The following is a 9,494-nucleotide window of genomic DNA, read 5'->3' as shown; positions in this document are numbered from 1 at the left end:
GGAAAGTTGTTCCTGTTATGCATAAACTCTTCAAGTGATTTAAGATTTCCCTTTTCATATCTGGATAAAACTGGGGATCTCAAAGTTTCTCATGAAACAAGTGAAAGAGAGACTACCCAGAATAGCCAACATTCTTTTGGTTAAGATGCAGATATGTATAGGCACATGTAGACATTACACTTATATGAATATAATTAGAGAAGATTTCTAGACAACTATGAGGAACTGCAACAAGTGGGTGTCTCAGGGACGGTTGAGTCATTGGCCCACCCACTTGTTTCAGGGCAAACCTCCCTCACCTGCCACGCCTTTGATGAAAGCCATTCAATGTTTGTTAACAAGGCAGAAGACTGCACATTTACTTGCCCGGATGATGAGGGTGTATACAGGGCTCCAAACCTACCCTTATACCATGTTCCATCATAACCTGGACCCCACCTCAGACTTCACACAGTTAACCTAGGCCCTTGCTTTGTCTTCAGGTTGTACTCCCCTAGACTTTCCCCTCCATGGGGTACCCCTCAAGGCAGCAAGGGCTGAGGCTTTCTGGCACCCCATACTTGCCCTTCACTGGGAAGGCACAGGTGTGGCATTTCCTGGAGACTGCCCCACTACTGGAAGTCCCAACACACCATCCAACCCCAGCAGGGTGTAGTTTTAGGTGAGTAAATACGTGTTTCTTTATCTTCTTGGTGATCACCAGGCAAATTCACTCAAATACTCCACTAGAGAGGGTATGAGGAATCAGGTCTTGATATATACATTTCTTGGCCCTGCCCCTACATCCATACAGTCTAGTCAACAATTCCTACATCTGTTTGTGCATGCATATATAACAATTCTACAATGCACACTTTATGCCTAGATATATGCATTGGTGAAAATAAATAAGGTACCTTTTTCTTTTATTACAGCATTGTCACATGCATTTTCTGATAAATATAATTGGTCCAAACAGAAAAAACAACACATCTTTTTTTCTATTTACATGCCTCACAAACAATCTTTTTCATTTGGGCACATGAAGGATGTATCATGTGTAAATGAAATCTGTGCGAAAATAAACTATAAAGGAAATAGAATCATTTATAACATTTACTTGTACATTGAATTCCATACATATTCACATGTAACCTTACCTCTTCATGTATTTGGTTTGGGTACCACGCTACTAAGCTTTAGCCATCACCAATAAAAATAAACAGAATTGTTAATAACTGTTTGAATCTATGAATATATGTATGCAAAGATGTTGTGCTTTAGGTAGGTTTAAAAAAAATCAAACACAAACACACCTCATACATTTGAACTGAGATATTTATTATTTCCAGGTAATCATTTATGAATGTCTAATATGAATAGTGGCATTTAATAATTGCTGCCTATAATCTCTAGAAAGGTGAATTTGGCTCATGCAAAATAATGTGTGATTGCGGCAAATGTTTTTTCACTTGCAAGCTTAAATCTGTTCTTGCAGATTTATTTTTCTTCTAATCATACATACTTTCCCATAATACAAATCTGCTAAATCTTAATTTAGTGAAGAAAAATATGTATAAAATCCATTTCAGTGAACTATGTACAATTCAATGTGCATGTGAAAAAAATGACATTCTTCAGGGACATTCCATTTGGATCACTTCCTTCCATTTTAATTCAAATAGAAGGACTTCTCATTTATACATTCAACGAAACCAAGCCTTCTAAGGTCTGTCAATTTCATCCACAAAGCTTATATCATCAAAAGGTAGGCAATTTGTTTTACAGGGAAAAGAACCGATCAGTAAAAGAATATATTGTATCCTTAATGCATGGCCAGATCACTGGATTACTATTAATATGTTATTAGTCAAGCAGAATCTCCCTTTCAAAGAATCTTGCAGTCCATATCATAAATTGATTAAAAATCAGTGAACAAGTACTTTCTACCTTTGTTGTATATTAATGAGAAGGATTATAGCCCCCAAATCTTTTCTGAATGAGTAACCTTTATCTCACTGCAGCTAAAGCATGCCGGAGCAGCACTAGCTGAAAAGTTTTACCCAGGAGAACTTATATCAAAGAAAAAAAGTGATAGTGATTTCACTGGTATAGTTATTCACAGGACATATCTCCAGTGACCACTTGGTTGCTATATTATAAGTGTTGGCAACGCATACAATGGAAGGCAGGGTAGGGGTGCACTTTGTGAGCTAACTGAATCAGAGATGCATACACTTTCATGAGCAAGAGCTCACTTCATCAGATGCTATGAAAGGACATTCAGTGAGCAGGACACCAAACAGAGAGAGTGATCTGAATATGAAAGACAGGGGAGAGATGGAGAGAGCAGACCAGGGGACAAACAAAGTAATAAATCCATAGGTATGTAGGGGTGGGTCACAAAGGTCCATCCCAGATGAGTTCCTATTTAGACCATACTTAACAACATTCAGACTGGATGATTTCAGAAAACTCCTGCAAATCTTAACAGCAGCATAAGTACATCTATAATATGTTCAGTTAACAGCACACTCGTCTTATCTAACTTGCTTTGTTTTGGAAATGATTTCATAATCCATCATCAGAAAAAAATGTTTTACAGAAGCAAATAATGAACTACACACAAGCAGGCACAGCCTGTTTTTCTCCTGGAAAAAAGCAAAAACAAAAACAATGTGACCATTTCTAAGGTTGGACAAGATCTCAAAGAGGGAAACAGTCAGGAACCAAGATGCTCTGGGGACACAATCTGCTTTGCTCTACCACCTCTATATACCAGCTGAATCTCTATTACATATCCAAGCGGAAATTTAACTGTGGCTTTCTGTGCCCTAGAACTCACTGAGACACACAAAGCCTGTCAGTCTTCATCAACATGTAAACAATTTGTCTCTAACAAAATCTACTTTAACATGATACTCCAACGTAGTTCAAAAGTCAGATAAAATGCCACCTCATTCTCTGCAAACTGACACTTCTGCTAGCATAATTTCTAACAGAGCAGAAAAACACATTCATCTCGAGAGTCAACAAAGCAAAAGTGATGAGACAATTTGTGCAAATAGGGAAATAAGTATGCTACAGTGTACAGAACCTATATGACAATTCACTTCTGAAATACAACCCACTAACTTTGAAACGCACTCTTGAGTGTGATGTAAATGTTTTGGTGAAATCAATATACATCTTTTTTTTTTTAATCTGACTTGCAGTTTTATTCTGACAGGAAACTGACTTGCTGAGATTTTCAGAGATTATCCTTTACTTTTTTAAGCAGGTGTGCAACGTTATGAGTGCAGGTAATCTTTCATCAGAATATTTTTCCAGTTTTCATGCTATAAAAACAGAAAATTAGAAATCTCTTTAGAAGTCCAGATGCCCAGGCCCTTGAAAACCAGTGATTAAAAGGATTCCAACTGTCCTTTAAACAGATTATTTTTTCCTTATAGGGAATATTAGATTGTGTGTGTGTGTAGTAAGTATTTAATATATTATATGTATATATTAATATTATATTTTATAATATATATATTATACACTATTTTATATCTGTGTTTGTATATATTATATACACATATACATATATAATATATACAAACACATATATATTTTATAGATTATATATATGTTATATATAATCTATAAACGATGTGTTTTTGTATATTATATACATATTATGTATACATCAATAATACATATAATTTGGAGGAAGTATGTAATGAGTAGATTGTATATATAATTTATAAAATGTGTGTGTTTGTATATATTATATATATAAACACATGTAAATTAAATATAATATATAATATATACATATTAAGTACATACTTATAACATATTATATACATATTATCATATTGTATGTATTACATACGTATGCATGTATGTATTTTTATTTTTGATCGAGTCCTTCATATCTACTAAGGATACTTGACTATCTCAGGTGGTATAAAATCAGTGTAAGTTCAATGAAATCTACAACAATTTCAATAGCTGACAGTCGAGTCTGATCTCTTATCCGCTACCCAACATAATCAGTTGAATTTATGATCACTGCATTTAAGTCAAGAAATGACAAGATGAGCAAATTATCTCAACAAGTATCTAGAAGTAATGCCAATACTTCTTGTATATTGCACTTCTTTCTCAACTGGTACCTGAACATTGTTTTGGGTGGAAAGAATCACATATATTATTATATTATTTCTGCCATTTGAATGTAAAAGTAGTTACATATTAAAGCTCAATAACTGAAACCTGTCCTGAATTCTAATATTTAAGACAAGAGGTGTAGAGCTCTTTGTGAAACTGTTTTCCATTTACCCTGGGCTCTATCACCGATGGCAGTCAACTCATCTTAAAGGAGAGATTCTGTTGAAATCAGGCTATTATATATAAGACAGACACACTGAACATTCAGAAGACAATTGGAGTTTTGTGCAGACATTTCATTTTTAATGGTATAAGAAGGGACCTACCAAAATCAGGGTGACTGCCATCTGATTTCACAGTCTGGGAGCTGACCTTGCCTGTGAAGACTGAGGTGAAAAAGGCATTGAGTACTTCAGCTTTTCCTGCATCCTCTGTCACTAGGTTGCCTCTCCCATTTAGGAGAGGACCCACACTTTCCCTGATATTCCTCTTGTTGCTGATATTCTTGTAGAAACCCTTCTTCCCTTTATGTCCCTTGTTAGCTGCAGCTCCTATTTTGCTTTGGTTTTCCTGATTTTATCCCTGTATGCCTGTGCAATACTCTTCTACTCCGCTCTAGTTGTTTGTCCAATTTTCCACTTATAAGCTTCCTTTTCAGGTTCTAGATTACTGAATAGTTCCCTGCTAAGCTAGGCTGGTCTTCCTGCACATCAAGATGGTTTGCCCCTGCATTCTTAGTAATTTTTCTTAAAGTATAGCCGACTCTCCTGGACTCCTTTCCCCACTCAGACTGGCCTCCAAGGGGATCCTGTCAATTAGTTCCCTGAGTGAGTTGAAGCTTGCTTTTCTGAAGTCCAGGGTCTGTACTCTCCTGATCTCCTTCCTTTCTTTCCTCAAGATCCTGAACTCAATCATCCTGTGGACAGTGCTGCTCAGGTTGCCATCCACTACTACATTTCCCACCAATTCTTCCCTGTTTGTGAGCAGGAGGTCAAGAAGAGCATGGCTCCTAGTTTGCCGCACCAGTACTTACATCAGGAAGTTGTCCTCAATATTCTCTAGAAACTTTCTGGATTGCCTGTGCACTACTGTATTGCCCTCCCAGGAGATGTCAGGGTGACTGAAGTCCCCCAATTCTCCATCTAATTCCAGTATACTGATTCCAACAGGGATAAGTAGTGGGTGATTTACATGAAGAACATACGAATAGGGCATGTCTAGGTTGTTCTAGCCCCTGTCCTCCTTTCTCACCACCACCTTAGAAATTAGTTGCTTGGACTGAACTGCCAAGGTTCCAGCACACAACAAGAGTTTGCATAGAGGACTATTCATTCTGTGGTTATACTTCTGAAGAAACAGTGAATCACTGGGCTTCAGTCACAAAGAGACTGCAGGAGAAGATACAGACAATCCTTCACCAGAGGATTCTTTTATTTCAGGCTCCTCTGTGATGTAAATGATACACAGAGTCAGTGATAAAGACAGTATTGACTTGTACAGTTAATAAGACTAAAACCTCTTAATGTCAAAACTGGTGAATAGAAAGTCAAGGGATTTGACTTGAGAATTCTAAATGGTTATCATTAATCTGATAACACTAATCATCCAGTAAAAATAAACTGTGTTCATATGTCTGAAGAGATCTCTGGCTCCTTGCAGCCAGCAGCAGCCATGTCCTTCTTGTGTGTACCAAGACCAAACTTTCTGCAAATAGCACTGAGAGGGGATGTCTACACATATGATAAATGAATAATCTCTGGAGTTTATTGTTCCAGAGTTTATTCGTGCACAGCACATGGAGCCTGGCTGGAGCGGCTTCGGATAGCAGGGGACCTGGGGGGACTTCAGCTGCTCCAGTGGGGCTCCATGTGCTGTGGAGGACCTGAGGCATGAGGGTGCTTCAGCATGGGGACTGCCAGCCACCTAGCCTTACACTGAAGCACCCTCATGCCCCAGCCAGGCCTGTCACTGTCTATACATGTGCTGTGGTGCATGAAACAACACCCTGCAGGATAGCACTTTTGTTTAGCCAGAGTACCCTGCAGGAGCAATTGTTAGTCTACTGTGACCTAATAGGCCTGCATGTGTAGACAGTGATGTTTTACTGTGGATCTAACTAGTCATCTCCTCAGTAAATGTCTTGTGTAGATGTGCCCAGACAGAGTCTTCTCTGTCTCTTGAGAGTGAAGTGATACAGAACCTTCATCTCCAGCCCAAATCCTTTGTTAATTACTAGATTATTTTTTGCTCAGGCTATCCTAACTCTTGTTACATGTGGTGTCTCTCCTTTTGGACCTTAATTGCTGTGTTGGTTTAGCAACAAAAGTCATAACAGGGCAGATCGTCAGCTGGACCAACTTGGTATTGTTTCTTGGAAGTCAAAGAAGCTATGCCAGTTTTTGTCTAAGGGAGGATTTAACCCAATGCTCTGTTTTAGTCCCAAAGTCTTACTTAAAAAAAACCAAAAAAACTTATTAATATTCTCCTTTGAAATAACACATAGTACAAGGATAGTACAAGGATTTGCATTCTGTTTTGTTGCTGTGTAAAAGTGTGAAATAGGGAAAGGATTTTCCTTCCCACACACAATATATCTGTGGAAGAGCTGGTCAAACTTTAGTTTGTAATGTCCAGTGCCTTTCTTCTGCATGGCCTGAAAACATATCCGTATTGTTGATATGATAGCCTTATCATCAGTATGACCAAGGCTGGGCAGATTTGCATCTTATAGACCAGTGATTTTCAAGCAGAGTGCCAGGACAGGCTTTGAAAGGTGTCACTGGGAGAGAGGAGATATCATATCATAGTATCATAGTGCTTAGGGTCGGAAGGGACCTAAACAGATCATCAGGTCTGGCAGGAATGGGTGCCGGGGTCATATCACTGCAACCAAATATCTGTCCAGCCTCCTCTTGAAGACCCCCAAGGTAGGAGAGAGCACTATCTCACTTAGGACCCAATTCCAGAGCCTGGCAGCCCTAGCTGTAAAGTATATGAGATATGTGCAGTCTATACCGAGGAGATAGGCGCAGGCTCTTCCCTTCCATCTGCTCTTCCTCCCTTCTACCCCACTCACTGCGGCAGGCTGATACAGGCTCTGCTGACTGCTCCTTTTCCTTCCTAGCCCTTCTCAAGCAGGTGAGCACTAAAATAAATAAATTTGTTTTTTAAATAGGATGCCACTCAATAAGTGAAAGTAATGGAGGGGCACCTCAAGTCTAAAAAGGTTGAGAACCACTGTTTTTGACTAACCAAATCAACATTCAAACAGCATCTGGTACTAATAATGATAATACAGATCTGAACTGACTTAGAATACTTCACTATATGTATTTATGCTGAATAGACTCTTTCTTAATCTCATTAAAAACTTTGACCTAGATTCTTCAACCAAAGTGTTCCACAGCCAGCAGTTAAATTATCCAATAAAACTGCCTGAAGTATCCAAAATAGATCATAATAATGGTGGACATTGTATTTTCAGCACAAATCTTCCCCAGACAAAACACAGGATCAAAAGAGTGACTAAGTTAATTAGAAGGCATTGAAGTAGTCTGCAGAGGGGTAGGTTGTACTGTTCCATCCAGGAAGAGCACACACCAACTGCTGAAACTTCCTTAGCCTGACGAAGGGTTTTTGAACCCGAAAGCTTGCTTGATAACTGTTCTCCAACCATTTGGGTTGGTCTAATAAAAGATATCAAATTCACCCAAGGAACCTTGTCTGCTTGAAGTAGTCTGTGCATTTTAACAGCAAAGTGCTTCATAAGCCATCAAATTTGGTATAAGACTTTTATAACAGAGTTTAAAAAAATAAACAAAACATTTTTATCTCTACCTAAAACTAACTTCATGCATTCAATGGAGAGAAAAACATGACAGACCAGTCAATTTCATTTACGTTGAATCTTGAGTAAAGTCAATAATAGCCTCCTATACTTGCAATTATTTAGCATGTATTTTCTTTTTGAGTGCTTAATTTTTTTCTCTGATATTGCAGCATTTATTTCTGCAGGTTTGGATTATAACAGCTCAGCTAACCACCACATAATTTATTTTGAGCTACTTGGGATAAACATGTTCAAGAAGTATTATTTTCCTTTGGATTTTGTCTGTTTAGTCTGGGTCAGGATATCTTGCAAATAAAATAATAATAATAAAGAGTAAAGGCTCCAACTTGTCAAAATTAAGAGAGTTCAAGGACTGAATTCTAATAACAGCTTGTCCTCTAACAAACTCTGCCCAGGAGAGAGAGATTCTCTTTCTCTCATATCTTTTTTAATCATTCCACATGAGACAAAGAGATCACCCTATGAGGTAGTGAGAGATTACTTTTTCCTCCTCTTACATCTTTAGTCTCCTTGAGGAAAATTAATTTTTTCTGCACTATCCCCATGCAGCAAGAAAATCATTTTAATAATAGGAAGCTGCATGTCGAGTTAGCAGTTACCTTAATTAAAAGGTTGATCACCAGAGGGTTGATTTCCTTTTGCAATGTTGACTTACATGCTGAAAATAATTGGTGTATGATAACCAGCAGAGGGAAGCCACTCAAAACAGGTTAGTTGTTCACTAAAGTGCAGAGGTGTTGCAATAACGTTTACATTTATTTGGGCAGGGGTTGCTTATATTCAGGTCTGTTTGCTGTTATTAGCATGCTACAGCTTAGCAAAGACATAACCTTGACCTTTCTTCCTGATGATTACCAATTTTCTTTCCCTGACAATTGACAAGCTTGACAGTCTTGTTAAACTGCCAAATTTATAATTTGCAAGGGACCTTACTCCCTAGCACCTGGGTAAAAGCAAAGCAGTGATATAACACAACCTGGTGCACATTTTAATGAACAATTATTGTACTAAGTCAAATGCTGATACAGCAATGGTGTCTGTCTACAAGCATGGGGAAAAAAGAATAGAATAAGAAACAAAAAAACAAAAAACCTATGCCATATAGTACAACTAAGGAATATTTTATATCCCTTTATACCAGTTTACAGCTCCATCTGTCTTACTTGAGTTGCTCCTGATTTACACTTCTTGAAATGAGATTTGAATCAGGCTGTCTGCCTACACACTGGCATCTCTGGTACATACTGGCTCCTATGTAGTCACGGGCAGATCTAGGAGGTTTAAAAAGGGTGTGGGGGAGATGCCACTAGAGCTGCAGGAGTGGTAGCAGTCCAACCCTCCCCACCTCTGGTGAACATACCCCAGCATGGCAGCAGCTGCGGGGGACTTTTTGTGTCCCTGAAGAAAGTAAGATTCTCTCCCTTCTCCCTGCCCTGTTCCTGGCACCCCCTTAAATCCAGTGTGGGCACCTATCCCCCACTCCCATTCCCCTTTCCACTTCTTCAGCAGG

This window comes from Alligator sinensis, unplaced genomic scaffold (genome assembly GCF_000455745.1).
Source record: "Alligator sinensis unplaced genomic scaffold, ASM45574v1 scaffold392_1, whole genome shotgun sequence".
Lineage (NCBI taxonomy): Eukaryota > Metazoa > Chordata > Crocodylia > Alligatoridae > Alligator > Alligator sinensis.
This window is presented reverse-complemented; position numbering follows the sequence as displayed.